The following is a 27,488-nucleotide window of genomic DNA, read 5'->3' as shown; positions in this document are numbered from 1 at the left end:
CCGTCTGGGAAGTGAGGAGCCCCTCTGCCCGGCCACCCACCGTCTGGGAAGTGAGGAGCGCCTCCGCCCGGCCGCCCCGTCCGGGAAGAAGTGAGGAGCGCCTCTGCCCGGCCGCCCCGCCCGGGAAGAAGTGAGGAGCGCCTCTGCCCGGCCGCCCCGCCCGGGAAGAAGTGAGGAGCGCCTCTGCCCGGCCGCCCCGTCCGGGAAGAAGTGAGGAGCGCCTCTGCCCGGCCGCCCTGTCTGGGAAGTGAGGAGCGCCTCTGCCCGGCCGCCCCGTCCGGGAAGAAATGAGGAGCGCCTCTGCCCGGGCGCCCCATCCGGGAAGAAGTGAGGAGCGCCTCTGCCCGGTCACCCATCGTCTGGGAAGTGAGGAGCGCCTCTGCCCGGCCACCCACCGTCTGGGAAGTGAGGAGCGCCTCTGCCCGGCCGCCCCGTCCGGGAAGAAGTGAGGAGCGCCTCTGCCCGGCCGCCCCCGTCCGGGAAGAAGTGAGGAGCGCCTCTGCCCGGCCGCCCTGTCTGGGAAGTGAGGAGCGCCTCTGCCCGGCCGCCCCGTCCGGGAAGAAATGAGGAGCGCCTCTGCCCGGGCGCCCCATCCGGGAAGAAGTGAGGAGCGCCTCTGCCCGGCCGCCCCATCCGGGAAGAAGTGAGGAGCGCCTCTGCCCGGCCGCCCCATCCGGGAAGAAGTGAGGAGCGCCTCTGCCCGGTCACCCATCGTCTGGGAAGTGAGGAGCGCCTCTGCCCGGCCACCCACCGTCTGGGAAGTGAGGAGCGCCTCTGCCCGGCCGCCCCGTCCGGGAAGAAGCGAGGAGCGCCTCTGCCCGGGCGCCCCGTCCGGGAAGAAGTGAGGAGCGCCTCTGCCCGGCCGCCCCGTCCGGGAAGAAGTGAGGAGCGCCTCTGCCCGGCCGCCCCGACCGGGAAGAAGTGAGGAGCGCCTCTGCCCGGCCGCCCCGTCCGGGAAGAAGTGAGGAGCGCCTCTGCCCGGCCGCCCCGTCTGGGAAGTGAGGAGCGCCTCTGCCCGGCCGCCCCGTCCGGGAAGAAATGAGGAGCGCCTCTGCCCGGGCGCCCCATCCGGGAAGAAGTGAGGAGCGCCTCTGCACAGCCACCCATCGTCTGGGAAGTGAGGAGCGCCTCTGCCCGGCCACCCACCGTCTGGGAAGTGAGGAGCGCCTCTGCCCGGCCGCCCCGTCCGGGAAGAAGTGAGGAGCGCCTCTGCCTGGCCGCCCCGTCCGGGAAGAAGTGAGGAGCGCCTCTGCCCGGCCGCCCCGTCTGGGAGGTGAGGAGCGCCTCTGCCCGGCCACCCATCGTCTGGGAGGTGAGGAGCGCCTCTGCCAGGCCACCCATCGTCTGGGAGGTGAGGAGCGCCTCTGCCCGGCCACCCATCATCTGGAAAGTGAGGAGCGCCTCTGCCCGGCTGCCCCATCTGGGAAGTGAGGAATGCCTCTGCCCGGACACCCATCGTCTGGGAGATGAGGAGCGCCTCTGCCCGGCCGCCCATTGTCTGGGAGGTGAGGAGCGCCTCTGCCCGGCCACCCATCGTCTGGGAGGTGAGGAGCGCCTCTGCCCGGCCACCCATCGTCTGGGAAGTGAGGAGCGCCTCTGCCCGGCCACCTATCGTCTGGGAAGAAGTGAGGAGCGTCTCTGCCTGGCCGCCCCGTCTGGGAAGTGAGGAGCCCCTCTGCCCGGCCGCCCCGTGTCTGGGTAGAAGTGAGGAGCTCCTCTGCCTGGCCGCTCCGTCTGGGAGGTCTACCATGGAGGCCAGAAGCAATGTGGGGGCTGGTTGTGGTGGCTCACGCCTGTGGACCCGGCACTCTAGGGGGCGAGGCGGGTTGATCACTTCGGACTAGGAGTTCGAGACCAGTCTGGCCAACTTGGCGAAACATGAAGAATACAACAGACAAACCAACCAACCAACTCAATGACAACAAAACAGGTCTACCCTGGAGTCATACTCTAATTTTTTCTATTTTCCTCCCTTTCTGATCCTTTATCCCACTTTCTTTTTCTTCCTCTTCCTTCTCCCTCTTCTTTGTCAAATAGAGGATTGAGTTATTATCACTGATCCATATAAAGTCCCTCTCTCATTTATTTTAACTCCCACCCCCATTTCTATTCCCCGACTTCCCATGTGCAACCTTCCTAATATGTTTGATACGCATCTTTTTGTTTGTATGTATTTTTAGAAAATGTTTATTGTTTTTGTATGCAAAAAAAATTAATAAAAAAAAAAAAAAAAAAGAATGTGTCCAATTTTGTGCAGCACTGTCCTGGGTGCAACCACATTATAAAAGACACGGCTTCTAGACTCTGATTTTGCAAACTCATGGGAAACTGTCTCCAGGCAGCACAGGTGGATCAGTACTGGCCAATACTGCAAGTTAACCTGTCTGAAATACGGCATTGCCAAGAAAGAAATCCAAGTGTAGTCAGTCTTAGCTTCAAAGCAGACTAAGTTCAATACTTAGCACTCCACTGATTTTCACGGTATCTGAGAGGGAGACAACCCTTGTTTTCTGCAACATACTGATGTGAAACCAGAGATCAGCAGGTGCTAAAGCTAGTGAGGAGTGGTCAAAAAGGGGTTCCAATTTCCAGTCTCAGTGCACGAATCTGCTTATTTTGGCTTCTTTTTTTAAAAAAAAGAAAAGTTAATATTTTGTTCTACTCCATTTAGTGCCCACTAAGCTCTTGACCAACTTCAAATATCCTTACTGAAAACAAGAAAAATAATAAGGATTAAGCAAAACGTAATAGCCCTGTTGCTGCCTGGGGCTGTTCATGAGTTCATAGGAGTTGGGATTTTACTGCCAAGGAATAAAATAGTAGGTGGGTGCTCCAACCTGCTTTTTCATAAGGAATGCATCATTCATCCAGGGTGAAAACATCCTTGCCAGATGCCCACTTCTTTTCTTCTGCATAATTGCATCTTCTGGTAGTGTCAATACAGCAACAGACTTTGCAGCCTTGACAGTCTAGTGTGAGTAAATCCACCATCCAGCCCACCTATAAGTCCCTGATTTCTCTGCACAGAATTTTCTGGTTTTCAGCATTAGACTTTTCTCCTTACGAATTGAGATAGCTAGAGATACCATCTTATGGATGGCCCCTGGTTTCCTTTCTACTATCAGACAACCATGTCTATGAAGCCCTGAGCTCAACTCGATTGCCCCTGTTTTTCTCATTTAGTTTCTTCCTCTTTTCTCTTAAAAGCAACCCTACATACTCATCACCCTGGCCAGAACCAATCTGTAATGTTGCTCCAGACTTTCAGCAAAGCATTTTCTATGGCCTCCCCGCAATAGGCGTCATTCAAGACCTGCACATGATCCCTGCTCAAGTGTGGAATTCCTTCACAGAAGGCAAGTTCCTCCTCTACTAGATGATATGGTGGTAAAAGGATGCACTGAGTCAGGGGGTGGGGGGGTGGCGGTTGGAAACACTTGGATTCAAACCTGGCTGTACCATTTATTAGCTATGTGACCTTGAGGAACTTCCTTAGCTTCCTCTCAACCACAATTTCCTCACCTGTACAATGAGGATAATACTACCTCTCGTAATTGTGTTGTGAAAGGTTGAATGATACACTGTGTGTAAACCTCCAGGCAGGAGACCCCCATTCCCAAATCTTCAGGCCGGCATTCAAGGCCTTACTATCATCCATCCCAGGCCTGTCTTCCTCATGGCCCTGTTAGACTCTATACTCTGGCCTTAGGCTCCAGGAGTTTGAGAGGAACCTACTGTACATAGGTAGACAATTGCAGGCTCAAAGTGTCATTACAGATTTGAGCTTCTCTCGGCTTGCGAATCTAGTCTTTCTCTGTAAAAAAAAAAAAAAAACAAAAAAAAAAACTTTTATTTTCCTCTTTTCCTAGCCATTTTTGGCATTTCAGGCTGGATGGTGGGTTTTCTTTTTGGCCTTTCAACTCAGAGCCACGTGGTTTCTCCTGAATAAACAGAAAGGAATCTCTTGAATCTCAGTTGTGACAGTTGGTTGCAGCAGTCGTTTTAATGCCCAGTTGCAGAAGCCAAAGGACATCCATACTCAGCCACAGTCGATGGAGGGCAAGTCCTGGCTCAGCACCTGGCACCTGGTACCTGTGTATCTGGCAAATACAGTCGAGGGAACAGCATCTCAGGCCCTTGTCAGGGAGGACCTCCCAGGATGACACTGAGGAGGCCCCTGAGATGCTCCACAGCCAGGTCCTGGCATCCCCCTCTTTTCCCACCCACAGTATCCCTGGAGGCACTGAACAAGCTCTGAATCATCAGAGCTTTGTGTCTGGAGTCCACCATTCAACCGGGCGCAGGTCTTTTCATTTCCTAGCATCCCATGTGCTCCGAACTAGAGCCAAGAGATCTGAATAGAAAGTAGATGGAGAGCAGCTGAGGATGAGAGGGAAGAACCCCTGAGAACTTTTTGAAGTCAGCTTTCCCCTCCATCATTGCTTGTGACAGCTCCTTGGGCACAGTTTTCCTTAACGCCTCCAGGGAGCAGAGACAAAGACTCTTCTGAGATGTCACCTGCACCCCTTGCAGCAACCGGTGTTGGCTAGAGGGGACTGTCATGCTCATTTGTCCCGATAAGACATTGGCGCCTTCACCCAACCTGCCGCATGGTATCCCTCTCCAACGCCTCCCACCCCTTCCAGGAAGGCCGCTCTATTTAGGCTGCTGTTTTCCCTGAAGCCGGGCTTGCCCGGAGTTCTGTGTCCCGTTCCTGGAACACTGGTGCGTCTGTGAAAGACACTGGGGCTGGCTCCGCAGCCGCTGTGTCCTGAAGGAGGCGTGTTCCGGGACTGAGGGGGCGAGGACACGTAATGGCGGGGCGGGGAGTGGGGAGCCACTGGCGGGAAGACGGAGAGGGCGCGTCTGGGGCGTGTGCGCCCAAGGCCAGAGGCACCCGAGGTGGGCTGGCCCAGGGTGGAAAGCCTGGGCCGAACCCCTGGAGCGGGCGGAACGGCAAGCCAGATTCAGGAAGTTGTGCCTCTGACATCAGGGGGCAGGACAGAGTTGGAGCGAAACCTCAACTATGCCAGGCGTCGGCCCGCAGGAAGGCAGGGAACACAGAGGGCGCTGTCCTCGGCGGCAGCGGCAGGTACGCGCGGGGGCGGGGGCGGGGCGGGGCGGGCGGCTCCCAAGACCTCGGCCGGCGCAGGGGCCCTACACGCCAGACCTGGCTCAGGGTGGGAGTGCAGAGGCAACCAAGAAGGAACCCACAGTTCCCTCCAGAGCCCGGGGCGCTGTCAGACGGGGCAGCACCCAGGAGATTCCCTGGGCCTGCAGGAAGCCCTTCCGCGGACCGAAAGGTGAGTTTCAGGACTTTCTGTTATGTTTTTTAAAAATACATTTTTAAGCGCCCTCTGTTTGGAAGGGGACGCCCACTCACTCCTGTCTTTAGAAGGATGAGACCTGCCCCAGAGATACAACGAATTATTCCTAAGTAGCCTCTTGCGCCTTCACAACTTTAGTTCTGGTGTGTTTCCCTCCTTCGCGAGGACTCTCAGGAGTCTTCCTCTCTGCGCCTGGGCTGAGTCCACATGAACTCCTCGGAGGTCAGCGGTGGAGTTACCTTACTCCAGCTGCCGGTAGGAGCGCTTTGAAGGGGACACATGGAAATTCTGTTTTTTACTGAGAAAGCCAAGGCCTGAGACCCTCCAGAAAGCTTCGCGGGCTTAGGTGTTTCTAAACCATTCTAGGTGAAGCCAGATTTTCTCTGGGGCTAAGGAACTAGCCAAAACGAAAATATGGCCTGGAGCCAGGGGCGGAGAGGAAACCTGTTTGCTATTCTGAGAGTTTCCAGGGAGCTTGCTGTGACACAGATTACTTCCTAACTTCTTTGACAATCAATGGTCCCACTCCCGGACCCCCCATCCCACCCATGAAGGTAGAATGGGGGCATAATAGGACCTGTTTCCCTAACATTCTGAAGAGCTTTACGGGGATTCATCATATGATAATAGAGTTAAGTAAACTATAGATGATAGCTAGTGGGAAGACCAGTCCTGCCTAACCGAAAGGGAAACTGAAGCACAGACAAGCACTCACCCTAATTTAACAGAGAACACCGGCAGCCTGCATGCCATGCTACTTAGCGGGATTGTGCCACCGATTGTGTTGTACGAGGAAGGGAAGGAAAAGACCACTGGAGCATCTTGGAAGCGCCTCCCTTCTAAAGCAGTTGCATTTCATTTGCTCAGCTACAGCTCATAAGGACCTGAAGCTAATTTTAAGGAACCCTCATTCTGAAGTTCTGTTAGATAATGGAGAGCCTTGAGTTACAAAGAGCAGGACTTAAAAACAGCATTGATGTATCCTGTTCCTAACCCTTTTGCAAATGGTTTGCAAGTTCTATCTAAAGACTTCTGCAAGAGTCTTACCAGCCTTTAAGCGGGTTCAGTTGTATCAACCACTTAGTCTGATGTGCCTGCCCTTCACCCAGTGCTGGGCTGGAGAGGCAGCTGTACAGGAAAATCTGACCAAGTCTTTCCTTTTGTCTGAAATTCTGCCTGTCTGTCCCCACCCCAGATACAATTTTAGGAAAGAGATGTGTTGTAAAACAAATGTTTCTTTGGCCTCCATACATTGTCAATATTTAGCCTGTGAAATGAGTATGACTTCTGCCCTCTTCCCTAAAGACTAAACCCAAGAGAATAATAAACACTCAACAAACTAAGTTATTGATTTCACCAAAAAGGGAGGTGCAACCATTCCATACATTCATTCAGCATTTACCAAACCTACCGTGTGCTGGCCAGTATACCAGGGCCTTGGAGTCCAAAGATAATGAGATGGCTTCTGCTTTTGAGGAGCTTCAGTCTGGTAAGTGAGACAGATACAGAAATAAACTGCAGTTCAGGATAATATACATTATAATAGCAGTAGCTACAGGGCACTGACTAATCCAGGGGAGAGGGAGGAGATCCTTCCCCAGAATTATCTGTGAAGTCCACACCACAGAAGTGATAGATGAGCAGGGTCTTGAAAATGACTAGGAGTTCCTAGGGAAAGTGTGTTTTGAACAAAGAGGGTATGCAAAGTCAATGGCAGGTAGGGAACAGCGTGTAATAGGAATTACAATGCTAGACTGAGAAGGGTGAACTCCCTCCTATGGGAAGCCATTTTTGAGTTTTTAAGAAGAGGAAGGATCCGGTCAGATTTGTGTTTGGAGAAAGAAGTATTGGCCAGATGGGGGCTGGCTTAGAGAGATGGGAAGCAGAGATAATTAAGACCTCAGCTAAGACAATGGCAGTGGGAACTGAGGAAAAGGAATGGATTTTAGGAAGTAGAATCAAAAGTACCTGGTGACCAAGTGAATGTGGTAAAGGAGGAATGAGTGAACAGGGAGTGATTATAAGGTGTTGAGTGGGATAGGCAGTGGAAGGTACCTTGTGGAGCCATTAATAAAAATCATGTAAGCTAGAGAAGGAGTGGGCTTGGGAAGCAGATTGTGGAGAAGGCAGTGATTAACACTTTAGACATATTAAAGTTGAATATGCCCAGCAAATGTGCAGATGGAGATAAGCAGTTGGGTATACAGGTCTGGAACGTAGGTGGAGGTGGAAGGCAGCTAAAGAGGCCTGTGGTAGCACCACATTGGTGCTGAAGAGTCTTGTATTTGTCAGTAGTGGTCTATAGATATTTTCATATCATATGGTGACTTCCAGATGACTTTCTCCAAACGCTCAAGGCTTTCTCAAGATACCTTCGAGGATAATTCCTAAAATGAAGGAGAGAATTCTGGGTTCATGGCACATAGATAGTAAACAAGCATTTAATTATCACTCCTCCATGTGAAAAATTAATACTTAGTTCAGTTGTAAGATCTGTGAAGACCTTTCCAGAACTCACACTCCAAGTCTTTAGTTACCTACCCCTGTGTGGGAGAGTCCTGACTTCATAAAAACAAGAAGGATGACCTACTCTGACTAATTTCAGACCCCTACAGAGTAGTTATTTAGGTCTGGCTGCCAGTGCTCTGCTCAGGATCTTGTGTGACCTGCATGGAAGAAAAAACCTTGAGCTTGGAGCTAGACATACATGGGTTCAGTTCCTGGCTTAACCGCTTCCCTTCCTCGTACAACACAATCGGTGGCACGATCCCGCTAAGTAGCATGGCATGCTGGCTGACCTTGAACAAGTTCTTGAATCTCTCAGCTTCATTTCCCTTATATTTAAAATGGGGATAATTATTACTCACCAGGGCAATGGTTAGATCAGAATCAAATTGAAAAAGAAAGTACATTGAATGTGCTGCATAAATTGTAAGACTCTAAAAATATAAGGGATTTTATTATTATTTCTAATCTTGCCTCTTGAAACTACCAAAATTAGACAGACTGTGTAGGTGTAGGCTCTGGGCAGCATCTTCGGCCCAGACTTGCAGCTTTTTTATTGTATGACATATTTTAAGGCAGTAATTAAAAGTCTCCTTCCATCATATCAATGATATGCATCTACTCTGGCCTTTTTTGTCCTCCTTAGCTAAAATGGTCAGAGCCCAAAGAAGTCAATGCTCCGCTATTGCTTATGCAGGTTGTGTACTGCACAAGGACTCCTGGGAGTCTATGGAGCTGAAAGTACCAGAATTCCACCTGCTAGGCCTTAGACCCACCCCACTTGCAACTGAGTCCACATGGAGGGAATGCTTTTTTCTAATTCTCACCAAGGTGCTGGTTTAACTCATTTAATCCAATGGCCTGGAATCTGAGCATCAGTCAATGGCTTGGGTATATTTGTGATTTTTCCCTGTCCCAACCAGGGAAGCCTGACTTACTCCAACCCCGTGAAGTTCGAATGTTATGCCAACATCAAAAACCTTCAAGTAAACAGGGTTCTAATAGAGGCTAAGCTGTTGATGAAAAAGAGGAAGTAACCACAGATTCAGAGACTTCAAATGGAAAAACACTTCTGAGAAGAGCCACCCCCACCCCTTCACTTTACAGATGAGCAAACTACAGTTCAGGGAGGGGAAGTGTGGGCCCAGTCACAGAGCTGGTTAATGGAGGGACCAGAATCCAAGTTCTATCTGCCTCTGCCCAGGAATACCCAATATTATCCAGGGTCTCTATCACCTTTTGTATCTCGCACACAAGCACACAGCTAGGCATTCAAATGCCTGCGGAAAGGTGAAATGAAAATTGTACCTGAAGTTCCAATCCTCCCCTAGTGGCCTCCAGAGCAAACTAGGGGCAGACCCTCAAGGGATGCAGGTAGTTCTCAACTTTTAAGGCAACCTCCATACCACCCTCGTCTCTTCTGTTTCCTCAGTTTCAATCCTTTAAGTTTTCTCAGGAGTTCCCAAATACCCCTCAAGAAGAGAAACAACATTGGGTGCCTTAATTAACTAAAATCCTTTCAGCGTTTCCTCAAACTTGTCAGGAAGAGTGTTTCGCCTCAGAGATAAGAATGAGCTAGAGACCAGTGGAGCAGTCGGAATTACATATCCAATATCGATATGTAACTTACCATTCAGCAAGAAGGGTTCCAGGTGAATAATGGGCTTTCAGGAGACTCGTCACAGACACAGTAAGAGAGATAAAGACAGTGGCATGACAGACTTTTTCCCTCCCTGGACGGCAAAAGGAAAATCGGGTGCAAATTCTTTGAAAGACAATCCCCAGGGCCAGAGCCCAGACCAGGTTTCTGGCTTTTCCCCCACATCAGTCTGAGCCATCTGAACAGAGTATCATCTGGGGACATGAGTGAACATTTAGTGGAGACCAAGAAAGGGCAGCTAAGTTCCAAAACGAACCTCACACAAACACAAGATTTCTTTCTCAGAGGCAACTCCCAGGGGACATGGCGGCATCCAAACCCAATCCCCACCCCTGGGAAGAGACTTGCTCCCACGATTGTGAGCAAGCCGCTCCATGGAGTTTGTCACCAAGAAATGAAACAAAACCTAACCATTGCTGTAGTTCTTGGTCAAAATTGAAGAGATGATTGTATTTAGAAGCCGCTGCAGACATGCCCTTGCTCTTCACTGTAGCTTTCTCATGACGGGATGTTTTTCAGTTACATTTTATTCTCCTCAAATACAACCCTAATTTCAAGCTGGATAGTCTTCAGAAAAGCCCATCAGCATTTTTTTTTTGGTTTCCCAGGCAAGTCATAAAAAGAAAATTGGCAGAAGAGAGGAAAATAATATACAAATAATAACAATAAGGATAGTTGCATGTGATAGTATGTTTAGTCTTCACATTGTCCTGACAGGGAAAAGAGCTGTGGGCCACAGGTTCAGAGGTGGTGTAGGGGCAGGGAAAGAGGGTCAAGGGCAGGGGAAGGGAAAGAGGCAGTGGGAACAGGGAAGTTCCATGAGCTTAGTATTATGGGAACAGAATAGTACAGTGGATATGCTGTGTATTAACCTAAATGACATGTGACAGTGGCCACCATAAATAAGAGAAAAGAATGCTGCACTCTGAGTCAAGAGCTTCTTGTTCCTCCCCAACTCAGGTCTAAGATATTGAATGTGCATCCATCTGCTCATGGTTTCTAACCTGTGATTCCTCTGCAGCCCCATGGGCCAAAGTGCCAGTTTTCAAAAGCCCCTCTGCATGTGATCATCATGTACCAAAGCCCTGGCTGTAGCCTGCAAGTTCCAGACAGCCACTCCTGCACACTGGCCTGAAACCACCCAGGAACTAACGCTGGGGTCAAAGTGACCTTCCCAGTGATTTGAAACCCAGAGTAAACAAATGTCTATCCAAACTTTCTTGGCTCCCACAAATTTTCGGTGTGCATGCTAGGCTCTCAGTAACCACTTATTGAATGGTGGTGCTAAGAATTTAAGGCATACAATCCTGCCCACCCCCACCAGAAACATATATAGTTTCTTCAACATTATGTTAGGGAGATGTGTCAATAACAAAAGAGAATAAGTTACTCTTAAGGCCAGTCCTGCAGACTTAGCTTATCTATGAAACCCCTTTCTTGTAAATGACTGATGGCTTCCACCTTCCTTTCTCTCTCCCCACCTTCCACTCCTGACCTGAAACTTCCCTCCTGCCCAAGGCCCACAATCTATTGAGTAGCAGTTGCCAGCATAGCATAACAGTGGCCTAGATAAAAGCCTCCCGTCTCATTACATGGGTGACCCACACCATTCCATAATGAAACCTCCACTGGGAAAGGGGAACACACTTGCATACCACCGCACCAGATGCAGCCTGCTCAGAGCTTTCCTAGTTTCCCAATTAGAAACTCAGATCTTGCCCTGCAAGACACTTGGACCAAAGCCTTCACAAGTACAGGAAGAAAGCAGTGCTTTCTTCCTTGCCGATTTCCAAAGACTGTGCTTTTCTTGGTTTTGCATAAGGACATCGTTGACCCCTTTGAGGAAAGAGCTGGGTTTTGACTATTTTCAGTGGGTGGATAGCACAGCTTCCCAAAGCTGGCCATGGAAAGAACACCTCATTTCCAGACAAAGGCACTGCAGTCCTCCACACTGGCTGGAACAAGGGAGGAGACACAGTCACAGAGCATGTGCCACAGGGGAAGAAGTTCAGATGCTCCTGACTGACATTTTCCAGGAGTAAGATTTTGGTGGTTTATAAAATATTATTCCTTCAAGGTAGGGCCTGAGGGTAAGGGGAAAAGTACTTAAACTACTGGGCATGTGGTCATTCAACACTTGGCATTGGAATTAATGAATAAATACACAGTAAAGAGATCACAGACAACATTTTATATTTCTCAAACAATTAATAAGGGAAACTCTGCCATTCTTTACCATGTGACATCTATTAGTTTTCAAGAAATTTTGTTGTTTCCTCTTGAATTTTTTTAATTGAGGTGAAATTTATGTTACATAAAATTAACCATTTTAAAGTGAATAGCTTAGTGGCATTTAGTACATTCAGAATGTTGTGCAATCACCCCTCCATCTAGTTTCAAAACATTTTCATCACCCCAAAATAAAACCCCATACCCATTAAGCAATTTCTTCTTATTGTTCCCTCTTCCCAGTCCCCAGCAACCACCAATCTGCATCCTACCTCTATGGAGTTGCTTATTCTAGATATTTCATATTAATGGAATTATACAATATGTGACCTTTTGCTACTGGCCTTTTCCACTTAACGTGTTTTCAGGGTTGATGTATGTTGTAGCATGTATTGGTACTTCATTCCTTTTTATGGCTGAATCATATTCCATTGTGTGCATATACCATAAGAGTTTATCTGTTTATTCGTTGACTGACATCTGCGTTGTTTCCACCTTGTGGCTATTGTGAATAGTGTGCTGTGAACAAGGATTTGTGTGAATACCTGTTTTCAGTTCATTGCATTTCCAGTGCACAGTGTCTGGCACACAGTTGCCACTTATTAAACATAGGTTCATAAACATGTGTGCTTCTGTAGAAGGAATGCCCAGCCCTGTTACACTGACATGGAACTCCTATGCCTTGGTCCTATATTTCAACTCATAGACTTTCTCAAAACAGATGTGCCCTGGGATGGGGAAGGGAGACAAGAAAAGGCCTCCAATGGCTTTGGCTGTCCTCTGTCTCTGAACAGACATGGTGTACATGAGAAGAAGACAAGGGAAGAGGGAGAAGAAGGGTAGGGAGTGGGGCAGGAGGCCTTCCAGTGGCACCATGTGAAGTCGGCCAATGCCCAGGGAGGAGACCCTGTAATATGACATGAGATCGCAGAGAAGAAATGAACTGGGAAACCTCTTTCCTGAACTCTGATTTCTCCATTTCAATTAAGGTTTGTTATTGCTTCAAAGACTCCTAGCGTATGGCTATACAGTATCTTTGCCAGTTCATCTCAGCTGGCAGGTACAAGAAGCAGTAGCTTCATGGGAAGGTCTAGACTCTCTCCAGTTGGTAATTCTCACTCCTCTCTCCCAGGCACTGTCAGGATGTATCACTTGCTTTTGGTCAGTCATCTGCAACTCCTCTTTGCATAAAGAGAATTTTGAGGACTCCTAGGAGGCCTGGTGGCTTTGCTTCACAAGGCAGAAGCTGCCCGGACATGACTCTGGCTGCTTCCATTTTTTTCCATACACAGTTCTCAAGCTCTTCTGTGTGTACCTGACACTACACTAGAGGCTGTGGAGAATTTTTAAAAAACAGAACAAAATGCAGTCACAGATTCCACCTCAAGGACCTACCACCTACCACCCAGGAGCCTGCAAGCACCTAGCTGCAAGCCCTGTGCCTCTCATTGAGAGCTGTGAGAAAAGCCCATTCCTGGGATTAGTCTATGCTGGGATCTCTGCTCGCTAGTGTGGCCATCTCTTCACCCACTGCTCAGGCTGTGGCTGTGCCATTCTGGAATCCCTGAGTCCTGCTTCACCCTTGTTCGGCTGGCTCCCCAGATGTCCAACCAACTTACCTGAGCCATAAGCTGCTGCTTTGAGCTGCAACCCCAATTGTGAAAGCTCAGCCCATTGCAAGGTCTTCCTGCTCTGCCCAGGCCCGGGTCCTGGTCCCCTCACCCTGCTGGAGACCTACCCTGCTATCCCAACCTATCACCTGGCTCTGCAGGGGCCTACAAGAAGCTTGGATAAGTATGAGAGCTTGGGGTGCCAGAAGTGAATGTGGGCTTCCTGGCCCATGGACATAGCATAGCCCTCACAGAGATACTCTTCACTCTGGTTCTTTCTCATCTCCTCAGATCATAACCAGTCAATTACTTAATCAAAAAGCATTTATTGTACATCTAATATGTGCCAGCACTGAACCAGACCCTGGGGATATGCAGAGGAGAAAGCTCTGTAATAGCTTAATGTCAAGTGGGAAAGCAAACAGGAGCAGCCTATGTACTATCAGTGAGCAAGCATCGTCAGGGAGGTGAGGTGGTAGAGAAGGAAAGAAATTTTCAACTATGATATCTCTGTGCTACAGATGATTCCAGAAAATGGCCCCTGGGCTAACAAATCCTCTTTTTCCCACCTATTTAGAGGGTGCTTTGCGTCAGTTTTACAGGCCTGAGCATCCCTCACTCGCTCTGAAATAATGAAACAGTGGCATCTTTCCATCATGCACACAGGATTCATCACTGTCTTCCCTTTTGCATACTCGAGCTCCTCAGCATTGGGCCCCAGCAGAGGTCACAAGCTCAGATGCCTACAGGGTGCCTGACAGGTAAAGCCAACATGCACTGAAGATGTGCTCTGTGCCAGGCACTGTTTCACCCACATCACACAGAGTATTTAACTCATCTGGTTCCCACAATAATCCTACGACAGAGGGTCTATTCTTATCCCCCTTTTATAGTTGAGGAAACTGAGTCACAGAGAGGGAAAGGGACTTTCCATATTCAGAAGCCAGTGTGTGGTGGGACCAGGCTTTGACCCAGGCTGGTCCATCTGAGAGGGTCACACAAGCTGGGTGAGAGCGTAGACTGAGAGCTGCAGATCAAACACAATCCACTCTCTGGTGGCAGCTGCCTCTTGGGCTTCCGTTGTGCAACCTCTGACCACGGACTGATCTAGGCTTGACTCTTAGGGCAGAATGTCATTTGTTTCCACAAACTTTGTGCTAAATGTTGGCAGGCTGATTGTGGGTGAGAGGGCAGGGAAAGAGGGATCCCTTTGAACGTGAGCCAAGTGGAACTGGCTTTGGTTATGCAGGGCCTTGTGACACCCAATTTGAAGTCAGAATTATCATCAAATGTAAGGATATGCTGTACAAAGAGATAAAATGTAGTTGGGGTGAGGGTGAGGGACAGGGAGGAGGCAGAAAACTCACTATACACTCAAGTTTCCTTAACACAGTAATCTGCCTTCATAGTCAAATGTGAAAACAATTTGAAATTGTAGCCCTGAATGTCCTTAAGCCCAATATGTCATCAGTCACTCCTGCCTATGGCCCTATCCCCGGACACTCAAGTCATAACATGTTATGATGTATGGAGGGAGAGAACATCAGGAGCAGCCTCCTCCTAGGGCCAGAACCTTGAATCCCCATCAGGTGCTGGAGTGGTCCCTGGAATGCCATGGCAATTAAAGCAGTGGCTGCGAGAAGGCCCTGGGAGAGGGGGTCAGGTGGAGCAAGCTGTTTTAGTGTTGCAGCCATAACATCGGGAGGTTGGAGGCCTCTAGAGCTGAGTTGGAGCACAGGCCACTTTGACTGGATTCTTTCTCTGAGCCAGCTGGGTTTCTTGAGCAGCCTGGAGTCACCTTTCTTTCCCGTCCCTGCTGCCTTTAAACATTCTATGCACCTTGCAGGTGCCAACTCAAATCACACCCTCATCGAAGTCTGCCCTGGATTCGTCATTGGAATTAACGGCTCCCTCCTTGCTGCTTCCATAAGCATTTTTTTGAATTTCCCTTGGGATACTGAACTAGTCATGCCTTATGGCACTTCGCCTGTGCTTGCCCAGTTCCCCAACAAAAAAAAAATAAATTCCTTGACTTTATTCCTAAAGTCTCTATCAAAAGAAGAAAAATTCAATTTTGATTTCGTTCCCCGGATAGCTGGCAAGTTTTCTACTTCTCACTAGGCAGCATTGTCTGGGAAAGCCTTAGAAGAGAGAGAAGTTCTTCATGCACATAGTAGGTACTCAACAAATGTGAGTTGAATTGAATAATTTGCTGCTGTACAGCAGAGAATGGAAATGGAAGTTCCTGGCTTCCTTGGCCACAATGGTATCAACAACCCAGAATCAGTGAAGGAAGAAAAAGCCAGCAAAGGAAGTTCCTCCCTCCAGGAAAAAGCAAGGAGGTCTTTTTACAGTAATAGCAGTGAGGTAGTGAGCCAGCCCCCCGCCCCCTACAAATACACACACACTCTACTCAGTTGACTTTGCAGCCAGAAGTTACCAAATAAAATCATATCAATTGAAGAGCACAAAGAGGCCAAGCACAGTGTCTCATGCCTGTACTCTCAGCACTTTGGGAGGCTGAGGCAGGAGGATAACTTCAGGCCCGGAGTTCAAGACCAGCCTGGGCAACATAGGAAGACCCTGTCTCTACCAAAGTAATAATAATAATAAATTAGGCAGATGTGGTGGTGCACGCCTGTAGTCCCAGCTACTTGGGAGGCTGAGGCAGGAGGATTGCCTGAGCCCAGGAAATCAAGGTTACAGTGATTGTGCCACTGCACAGTAGCCTGGGTGACAGAGTGAGACCCTGTATATTTAAAAAAAATTAAAAATCAAGAACACCAAGAAGTCAGAAACACAGCCAATCAGGGCTTTCCAACAAGGGTAGTCTCACTTCCAAGTGATGTAATCTTGATATTCAACATGGCACCCCATGAAAACAAAGCTTGTTGTCCATTTGAGACCAGTGTTCCTTGGAAGTCGAGCCTCGGCTGCTCTCATCTCTGTTTCTTAGTCCTGACAGCCTCACTGGAGATTAAAAAGTAGCCAGTCTCCAAAAGAGATCTACTCAGGAGCACCCAAGAATACCTGGTATTTGAGCATACTGCCCAGGCTGGAAGAGCTCTCCAAACCCGAGATATTGACATTTCAACTGGAGACTTTATTTTCCTGGGTATCTCTTTCCAACTGACCAACATGATCTGTGTGAACCTAGAAACTAGTGTGGCAGAGCAGAAGGAAAACTGGCTATTTAGAGATAGAGGAATTGGCACATGATCTTTTATTAGGTATGAGACCTTAGATGAGTCATTTAATTTCAGTGAGCCTCAGAGCTTCTTCATCTATAAACATGTTCATTTGTTAATTCAGCACATATTTCTCAAGGGCAAAATATGTCCCAGATGCAGAGGATGCCATGGTGGGAATAGATTCCATCTAGAAAGGCAGAACAATGATTAAACAATTACCCTACTGCAGATTATGGGTTGTGGTGACACTGTAGGTATGGTGAAGGGCACAGAGCAGGGGCTCTGACCTGTAATGAGGTCAAGGAAGGTTTCCCCAGGGCAACAATGTTGAATAGAGGCCAGGAGATGGGGTAGGGAGCAGTGGATGGGGGTGGGGTGAGAGAGAACTATGGTTGTATACGGATCCAAAGCTGGAGGGGAACCCCATACCTCACGGAGTTTGAGAAATGGGAGGCTTTGTAAACTGCGAAGGGGTTTGGTTGCCACTGCTTGCTGCCCTCGTTGTTGCATTTTAGGAGTTACTTCAGTGCAGAAAGCATCTCATTGGGGAAGTGGAAAACTAGAGCCCTGTGTGCCATTGGCCACTAGCCAGCTTTACAATTTTGAACAAATTTGGAACAAACTTTTACTGTGAAAAGATTATTCATCTGTGAAATAGGGCAAGAAATCCCTCCCCTCTACAAATTACAGTAGATTGAAGGAAGAAATGTTTTCAGGAGGCTTTAAAAAACTAAACTAAGTTGTAAGTGTAGGATATTGATTGGACTTTCACCAATCATAAATAAACCCAAGCCCATCTGGGTGCCAGTTTGAAGGAGGGAGAACTGATTGCATCCTGTTTTTATCCCACTCCCCCTGTTCCCAAGGGATCAAGAGATAAATAGCCATTTCTTTCTGATTGGTTTGGTGATATTTCATTTCAGTTTATAATTAGATTTTTGTCTAAGGGAGAACGGATGCTATTAATAAAAGTTTTTTTTAATTGTGGTATCTGTGATTACTCTGCCTGACTGGTTAGGGCAGATTGCCAGTGAAGCCCATGGGTGGGAGCTTAATCCTGTATAATCCCGAGCTCTGGTAGGGTGTACTTTCCATCAAAAGCAAGATCAGATAAGAGAATGTGGCCACTGAAAGAGTGAGGCTGTTAGGTCTCCTCTGCTCACAACTTTCAGGGCCTCCTTGAGGCTGTTGCACCAACTCCATGTTAGGCTTTCAAAGCCCCCTATGATCTCACCAACCTTGCCTGTGCCACCTCAGTTCTCACTCTTCCTTAGAAGCCTTCTTCCCTGCCGTCCCCATCTCCAACTCTGTACCTGTTGGCCTCTGTACCTCTGCTCTGGCTTTTCCAACCTATGTAGCTCACCCCAACTCGCCCTTTTCCCCACCAGAATGTCCAGCCCTCCATGTAATCACACACAGCCCAGGAGCTGGCACAGCCTCTATCTCCTCCATGATGTCCCCCCGCCCCGTACCCTGCTCTGATAAAACCTAAGCCAGCATTGATCTCTTTCCTTTCTAATAGTACCTGCATTTTGTCACTTTCTGGTATTTAGTTTAGCATTTAATTACTATTATTTTTGAAAATTCAACTTTGCAGGACATTTTCAATTTACAAGGAACTCTCATATATATTAGTATTTGACTTTCACAACCACACTGATTGGTGAGGGTAGTTGATGTTATCATAATTGTCTTCCCATCTTAGAGACCAGGATCCTGAGGCTCATGAAGCTCTGTGACTTGCCCTGCCACTTGGCTAAGCAGAGCAGGACTTCAGTGCTCTAAGGTTTGTGAAGAAACTCTTTTAGGATAAGAACCAGTTGGTACACTTCTTTTTCCCCTCCAGCACTATGTCAGTTACATAGTAAATACTTAACTAATATTTCTTGACGTGAAATCCACATGCAACTACAGGAAAAATCCTTCAAATGGCATATTTTATTGACGCAAACAATTGTTATTAGTGCTATTGGCCTCTTCATGTATAAAGAACAGTATGTTTGCGCATTATTTTTATTATAGGGACTCAGTAAACAACCTAAGGGAGACTCACACACATTTTATACAAAGCTCTCCCCAGCCCCAGAGGCCAAGAAAAGGCAGCCACATATGTAGGTACCATTCCTTCTGCTCACACAGAAGGTGCTGCCCCCCGCCTCCTGGCAGTGGATGGAATGTGCTTGTCAGAACTTGCTCAGCAGAGTGGACATGGCTCGCTAGGCCCTTGGAAACCTGGGGTCATTTGTACACATGGAGGATTCAAGTTACCCAGCAGCAGCCTCAGCTCCACTACACAAGTAGGTGAAGGGGCTGGCCTGGTTATGGAGAGGGTTTAGGAGTGGTCTCCATCCAGCCATTCTGGATTGGAGGCAGGAAGACCTCCCAACATTGGAGCAAATTTCCCAAGAATTTCAGGCCACTTTGACTACCTGGCAGAATTGAGGAGTGACTTTTGTTTTTTGACACACCCCTGCAACTGCCAGGAATAATACCAGTTATGAGTCTAAATATTTGTACGGTTCCCAACAGCCCAGACACACATTACATGCACTATGTGCTTTTACCTAAGGACCCTGTGAGCAGGAACTCACTTCCAGTTGTTGGTTTAACTTAGAAAGTGTATGCATGTGCTCAGTCATTCAGAATGGTAGCAAAGGAATGAGAGAAAAGCCAGTCTACCTTCCTGCATAGCCCCAATTTCCCTCCAAAGGGGCAGTACATGCTATCATTTTCTTTTTTTTTTTTTTTTTTTTTTTTGAGACGGAGTCTTTCTCTGTCCCCCAGGCTGGAGTGCGGTGGCGCGATCTCGGCTCACCGCAACCTCCACCTCCTGGGTTCACGCCATTCTCCTGCCTCAGCCTCCCAAGTAGCTGGGACCACAGGCGCCCGCCAGCACGCCCGGCTAATTTTTTTGTATTTTTTAGTAGAGACGGGGTTTCACCGTGTTAGCCAGGATGGTCTCGATCTCCTGACCTCGTGATCCACCCGCCTCGGCCTCCCAAAGTGCTGGGATTACAGGCTTGAGCCACCGCGCCCGGCCTCATGCTATCATTTTCTTGTGTATTATTCTAGATTTTTCCCCATTTTGGAGATGAAGAAACTGAGACTCAAAGCAGCTGAGTGACCTTCCCAAGGACACACACTGAGTGAGTTGTAACTTCTTCTCATTCCTCAATCTTTTAGCTTCCTCTGCACTCAAACTACTCTTTAGCCAAAAATTTGATTCCTAGGGCAAGTTATGAAAATGTAAATAAGTAAAATCAGGTAAAAATCAAAGTCAGAACAGGGGGCCTAGGCCCCACAGATTCTTGAGAAGAATCTGCCTACCCCTATTAGGCACTTCAAGGACATCCACTTTCTTCTCTGGCCGCTCTAGGCCAACTGCCATCCCTATCGCATCTTCTGCCTTCTAACTGTCATGGGCAGGGTCTAACGTTCAGAATGTCTTGCTCTATCAAAGCATTCCCACCTAATGTGTTATTTCTTCAAGACCCTGATACTTTGAGGGTTGGTCTGATAAAAAATGTATCGGGGCTGCTAACGGGAGATAAAGCCTAAAGTCTGGTGGGAAGCCTGCAGACAGCTCAGCCCTGAGGCCACATCATGGAGAGCCCAGAGACAAGGGCTGAGTTCCCTGGCCTCTCCTACCATCCCCTCTACCTCCCAGTGGCCTTAAGTGCTTTCCAGAGGGTCTCCCACAAAGCCTTGAGATCTCCAGGCATGGATGGAGTGGAGGTGGTGGATGGGAAAAAATGAGGGGATGAGGCTAAGGGAACCCTGTGTCAAGGGGGGTGAATATGGGACATCCCCCTGCAATCCCCAGCTTAAGCAGTTTCTTCCATACATAATCCCAATTCAAGAATTTGCAATACTTGCCATCTCTTTTGGGAAGGGCATTTCAAGGATGGAGAGGAAAATGTTTGGGCATGCTGAGGGCATCAGGGAAGAGATGACGGCTATTCTTAGGGACAACAATATCTGCACGGAGGCAACTAAAACTGCACGTGATGAGACTAAGCGTATGTCATCTATATCAAAGAAAGAAGGTGCTGAAGCAAAAAAAAAAAAAAAAAAAAAAAAAAAGCATGCTACTTACCTGACACTGGATGTGTACTGAATAAGTATTTTAGCTCACTCATATATGTTCTCTGCATTCATCAACCATTATTTATCAAAACCATAAAAAAACACTCCCTGCAGCATTAGGAATGCAGATTTAAGCCCATACAGAGAGGAAGTAAAGGTTTATCCTCAGACATATGAACTCCTCTGCACAGCCCGCCCTCTGGGGCAGAAGCTGCCATCCAAAGCCTGGCAAATCTGAAATCCACCACACTGAACATTCCACAGAGGTGAGTTATTATTGGAATGAGAATATTTATGCTCACTCCCTCTATGATTTGATCTTTGCATTTTAAGACTTAATATTGCGGTAAGGTAGCTTTTGGCTTTTAATTGCCCAAAAATTTTGTTAACATTAAATGAAAGGACAAAATGGAAAGGAAAATAGAACCATATCTATATCACTTTTGAGTTGCATAATTGTACATTTTTGCCACTCCATTAGTTTTCAGCTATTCCAACCTGTAAATGTCTCCCCCACCACCACTAACAAAAAGAAATATGTCCGTCATTCTGTTATTGCCACAAAGTTTGCAGAACTCTTAAGTTCCTGTCTCTAGTATTAAAGAGAATTACACAAGTTTATTTTTATTTTTATTTTTTATTATACTTTAAGTTCTAGGGTACATGTGCACAATGTGCAGGTTTGTTACATATGTATGCATGTGCCATGTTGACGTGCTGCACCCATTAACTCGTCATTACATTAGGTATATCTCCTAATGCTATCCCTTCCCCCTCCCCCCACCCCATGACAGGCCCCGGTGTGTGATGTTCCCCTTCCTGTGTCCAAGTGTTCTCATTGTTCAATTCCCACCTATGAGTGAGAATATGAGGTGTTTGGTTTTTTGTCCTTGCAATAGTTTGCTGAGAATGATGGTTTCCAGCTTCATCCGTGTCCCTATAAAAGACATGAGCTCATCTTTTTTTATGGCTGCATAGTATTCCATCGTATATATGTGCCACATTTTATTAATCCAGTCTATCATTGATGGACATTTGGGTTAGTTCCAAGTCTTTGCTATTGTGAATAGTGCCACAATGAACATATGTGTGCATGTGTCTTTATAGCAGCATGATTTATAATCCTTTGGGTATATATCCAGTAATGGGATGGCTGGGTCAAGTGATATTTCTAGTTCTAGATCCTTGAGGAATCGCCACACTGTCTTCCACAGTGGTTGAACTAGTTTACAGTCCCACCAACAGTGTAAAAGTGTTCCTATTTCTCCACATCCTCTCTAGCACCTGTTGTTTCCTGACTTTTTAATGATGGCCATTCTAACCGTTGTGAGATGGTATCTCATTGTGGTTTTGATTTGCATTTCTCTGATAACCAATGATGATGAGCATTTTTTCATGTGTCTGTTGGCTGCATAGAATTATTAATTTTAATTACCACCTGTGTGGGAGACCCTGAATGACACAAGTGTTTGGTTGTTCTCATGCTTTTTCAAAAAACATTTTTTCCCTCCAAGAGGATATGACGTTTGAACACTTAAGCATCAGTTATTGGAGTTGGCCAGAAGCAGAGGTTTCCTTTATTTGTGGAACAGGAAAGGCAACGCCCCACTCAAGTGCTCCTAACTCACAGATGACCTCAGAGCCTCCTCTTCTGGCTCTCCAAAAACAAAACTTCACCTAGACACTTCACCACACCCACAAACATTGGCTCCAAAATCCTTTACCAAACTATTTTGAAAAGTGAAAATGAGAACTGTATAATCAAGATAGTTCACTGTAACCATGGCTACAGGTTTTATTAGCACTAATACCAGGATGTGGTCAGATCATGTATGTATAGATATATATGTGTATATATATATATATACATATATATTGTGTGTATATATATATATATATATACACACACACACACACACATACAGATGACGAATAGGAGTGTGAGTGGTATTAGAGTTCCCCTATGAATTCTCCACATTGGAACTGTAGCTCCTAATAACCACAGACTAGGGGAAAGGCGGGGGATAGGAGGGTGGAGGACTGCATCAGTAAGAGAAGCTCAGTGTTCTACTTTGAGCTTTAATTCAGCCTTTTAATATAATCCCCTAAAATACCACTACCTTGCATTGAGATTGCAGTTTTCCCTGCTCAGTGTTCTTCCACATGTCTTGTCTGTTCTTCACAGTAATCTTGAGAGATATCCAGGATGAGTAATAACCTCATTTCTCAGATGAGGAAAGGGCTCAGAAAGCTTAACTGATTTTGCCCAAGGTCAAAGGCCTGGAGGACAACTGAACTGTGACTAGGAGAGGGTCCTCTGACTCCTTGCTTAATTGCACCCTTGGGCCAGCTGTTTGTATTGTGCCCAGGGGCAATTTGATATGCATTAATTCCTCTTGCAAACATCCCTCATCCTTATCATTTGTCTGATTAACCACAGATCAGGATCAGTCCATCAAACTGGAGGTTAAAGCTGCTATGTGAGGCTTGCCTTTTGTCCTCATTTATATTTTTTAAGCCCCCTGCATGGCTCTTCTCTACATAAATGACAGCACACAGAACATGTACCATAGTTCCTACTCCTGAGTGAGTTTATAATCCAGGGGAGGTGACTTTAAAATGCTTCCAGGGACCAAGTGGGTGAACAGGACTGGGTGAAGCAGGCAGGATTGGGACTGGGGTGTGGGGTCGGGGAATGGGGAGAACACAGGCCCTTTTAAAGCTCCAGCAGATTGTGGCCATGTGGGAGGTTAGTGTGGCCAAATCTTAGGACTAGCTGAAGATTGAAGATTTGATATGAAACCGAAGGAAGCAGAAAAATAATACAAAGTAAAAGTGCCTGTGGGTTGGATATAGCTCCCAGACTGTCAGTGAGTGCTGTGCCTATTCAATGGAGTTTCATGCCTTGGGGCCCCAGCATATATGGGGTTATACGTGTTATGTGTGATGCTGTATTGCACTTCTCTTCAACATATTTGGTCCTATTAAAACATGAGCTCCTTGAGGTCACAGAAGGCATCGTAATCAAGAGTGCACCCACAGGGTGTGACGCATGTGGCAGGCTTTTACATGTTGATGAATAGTTGGATGAACACCCCGTCATCTTAGAAGATCCAGAAATTAAAGTCCTCAGCATTCTGAGAATGGTGGTTACAGCAGGATCTCTGGACTCAGAGAGGACTAGAGTCAAACCTCTTTCTGCGCTTGAGTAGCTCCATGTCTTTGGGCGAATCACTTAATCTCTTAAAGCCTCAGTTTCCTTATCTGTAGAATGGGCATGGAAAAAGCCTACCTCTTAAGTTGTTGAATGAGACCATGTCTGTAAACCCTTGATTCCACACACAGAGTTGCACACTTCGTAAGAACTCAACAAATGATGGCTTTTTGATTCAACAGATCATTCCCTGTTCCTGTGAAAGGTGATAAGACTTTTGCCAACCCTCTGTTTTGAGATTTTGGTCTCCTGAAATATCTAAGTCAAAAGAGGACAGTCAAAAGAAAACAAATGAGCATTCTAGCTGAAATGAAGAGGAGAGAATTGATAGTGATGGACAACACAAGGCTCCCCTAAGAAATGTGATCCTGGAGGGCTGAGGGAGGGAGAAGCACCTGGGAGTGAATGGAAATAAAGTTAGCATGAAGGCAGGGGAGAGGCAAAGGTGGCTGCCCTGATTCACTAGGGGCTGGTTAACTCACTTTCTGCACCAATTCAGTGAAAAGCTGATCAAACTCTAATTAGAGCAAAATAATTCTTTCACAAATGGATGTTTTCACCTTTCACACAATGTGAATAGTATAATAATAAATATAGTGCTTTATAGTTGGTGAGGCAATTTTAAGGCACCCACTGTGTGAAATATACTTACACAACATGCTTCACACACATTATCTCATTTACTCTCCCCAGCAGTGCATTAATTCATTCATCCATTCAGCAAGTACTTAACTGCCAGTACACTTTCTACCAGGCCCTGTGCCAGATACTGAGAGTAAAATGATGTAACACAGTGCATAAAACACCTAGCCCTCGGAGAAAGATAGTAATGTCTTTGTTTACAGAAGTATAAATGGAAAAAGCACTTAAGTGAATGTTCCCCAGACCCCACACCATGTTAGTGGTGGAGACAGGTTTTTTTGTTTGTTTTTTTATTTTAGAGACAAAGTCTCACTCTGTCACCTGGGCTGGAGTGCAGTGGTGCAGTCACTGTAACCTCAAACTCCTGGGCTCAAGCGATCCTCCTGCCTCAGCCTGCTGAGTAGCTGGAACTACAGGCGTATGCTACCACACTTGGCTAATTTTTTTAATTTTATGTTTGTAGAGATAGGATCTTGCTATGTTGCCCAGGCTGGCAAAATTCTTGGCTACAAGTTGTCTGGCATATAAGAAGAAAAATTAGGAAATTTCCTTGACCTTGAGGAGGTAAATATGAGGAAGTTGACTTGCTAACAGACTGGAGAAATTGTGTTCACTCACATTTAGTACAGCTGGAATTTTCAGGGAATCAGACATAATTTCTCATGATTAATCCTAAGGGTAACATGAGGAGAACTAACTATTCTTAGAGTGTATAGTCTGGACCCTTTGGAGAAAAGATAATTAGGGATGAAAAGAGACAAAAGGAAGGAAAGAAGAAAGGGAAAAGAGTAAAGAAGAATAAAGGAACTGGAGATTCCAGACCTTCCATAATAGAAAATCAAAGAAAGTCCACATGAAGCCTTTTTAAAATTCTTTTCATTGTTCTTAAATCATTCTCTAATTATTTCCCTGGTATCATCCTTGAGACAAGAGAGGATGTCTTTTACCTCCCCCGTATTTCCTGGCATGTCTTAATTAATACTTGATTGACTGAAAGATTGACTCATTTGAACCCAAAGTGAAATGGAGCTTTTTAATTTTCTTTTCTGCTGAACCTGAAATAGAGGATATAGTAATTAGGAAAGAATCCCTTGTTATCAGAAAGTCCCAGCTACAATGGGCTCTTTGTAACTGAGCAAAAGGAAGGTAGGTGATTATTTAGGAGCTGATAAAACACTCACCCCTGCCCCCACTTTCTATTGCTCTCAGTGATAGGAGATTTTCTTGATCATTATTTCTCCCTCCGGTGAGTTTTCGTGGCTGGAAGATCTGGCTGGACAGTGCAATCTGCGGGTGGATAATTATCATCAAAGTCCAGCCACAGTGTGACTGATGGTCACTTTTCTATGCCCTTTGGTGCTTCTACTCTTTCTCCCCAGTGACCTGGTTTGCCTGACAGATGATTATCATTTTTTTAGAACCCTTGAATTAACTTCACTCATTCATTCATTCATTCAGCTACATGCCAGACTCTGGGCATCCAAACAGAATAGGACAGGCAGGGCCCTGCTGTCATGGAGCTTATATTCCAATGGAGGAAGACAGGCAGTAAACATGGAAACCAGCGTGACAGCAGCATTGTAAGTGACTGAGAAATTTCAAAGTGAGGAGTATCACCAAGGCAGTAGAGCAGGATGGTGAGATAGGGCTTGGCTGGGAATTGGGCGACATTAGATAACCATACTCCATTAGAAAAAGGCCTCCTGATGAGGTAACATGGGAGGAAATTTGTATGAAAATGTATTTGAGCTGACGCAAGTGTTGTGAAGCAATCACGTCAAAATCTGAGGAAAACCATACCAGGCAAAGGGACAAATAGGGTCCTGAGTGAGTGGACAGTCCAGGAGTAGGCGCGGCTAGACCACAGTGAATGGGAGAGAAGAGAGTACCAGACAAGGTCCAGAAGGAGGCAGGGGCCAGACGATGGCAGGGCCTGGGGATATGAGAAAGAGTTTAGATGTCATACTTCTAGTGACGGGAAGCCATGAGGCGTGAGCAGGGCCTGGGGGTGATATGATCTGGCCCTGGTGGGGAGAACAGGCCGCAGGGAAGGAGGAGCAGAACCAGAGAGATTGGTTAGGAAGCTGCTGCAGTAACCCAGGTGAGAGACAGCAAAGGCCTGGCCATGGAAATGGTGGGAAGTGGATGGAGTCAGGACATAGAGAGAGAGCAGGTAGGACCAGCTGATGAGGTAGGGGTGGGGAGGTAAAGCCCAGGAGAGAAGCTTAGTCTGAGTGTTGAAAGAATTCATTTATTTGTCCCATATTTATTAGCACCTATTATGTGATAAACAGCTAGGGCAGTGGGGGTGGTGGAGGAAGGTGAGGCTGGGGTAATAGGAGAGTTGGATTACCAGCGAGTCCTCCTTGCTAAGGAGGTGTGATTATACAAGTGGTGAGCAGCCAAGCGAGGGTTGCACAGGGAGTGCGCATTACATTCAGATTTTAGAAAGACCAATTGAAAGAAGGAAAAACTAGAGGCCATTTGAAGGCCTGGACAAATGAGGTGACAATGGGGATGAAGCGGAAGGCACCTTTCTGTGCCTTTCCATACCCACAGGGCCCAAGTCCCCCTAACTCAAGCCCTGCTTTACTTACGACGCTCACCACGGTCCAGCCACACTGGCTGCCCTCTCTCACGGATGTGCCATGCTCTTTCCCACTTCAGAGCCCTCACCCTTAACGTTCCTGCTACTTGAGGTCCTGCCCTTAGCACTGTGCACACTTGGTCCTCGGCACCCCGAGATCTCGGTTCAGAGTCACCTTTGCAGAGGCCACTCCAATTATTTCCTTTATTGCACTAACGTGTATACTTTCTATCTGGAGAAGAGAGGTAATAAATGCACAAACAAAATGTCTGTCTTATGCATGACTATACCCACGGTGCCAGGACAGGAACTGACACATCCTAGGAGCTCATTAAATACACTGAGGGAAGGAAAGAAGGAAAAGTAGGAAAAGACAAAAGGGCAGTTTGGCGTGGGGGTGAGGAAGGAGGCTTCTATGTCCTACTCCACACAATCTT

General features: G+C 46.9%; 1 protein-coding gene across 5 annotated transcripts in view; it reads left to right on the top strand.

The window, feature by feature from the left end:
• Window positions 1-4,887: 4,887 nt before the first annotated feature.
• The window catches only part of LOC134731271 (uncharacterized protein KIAA0040-like), a 35,086-nt gene continuing 12,485 nt past the window's right edge, over window positions 4,888-27,488 (top strand). The window contains exons 1-2 of one of the 5 annotated variants that reach the window (XM_063627409.1): window positions 4,888-5,092; window positions 19,595-19,668. The gene's annotated coding sequence lies outside the window, so the exon portion shown is untranslated. The other 4 variants (XM_063627407.1, XM_063627410.1, XM_063627411.1 and 1 more) reach the window with 4 other exon arrangements.

The sequence above is a fragment of the Symphalangus syndactylus genome, chromosome 12, assembly GCF_028878055.3.
Source record: "Symphalangus syndactylus isolate Jambi chromosome 12, NHGRI_mSymSyn1-v2.1_pri, whole genome shotgun sequence".
NCBI classification, from domain to species: domain Eukaryota; kingdom Metazoa; phylum Chordata; class Mammalia; order Primates; family Hylobatidae; genus Symphalangus; species Symphalangus syndactylus.
The sequence above is the reverse complement of the archived record's forward strand: the minus strand, read 5'-3'. Positions and strand labels throughout refer to the sequence as shown.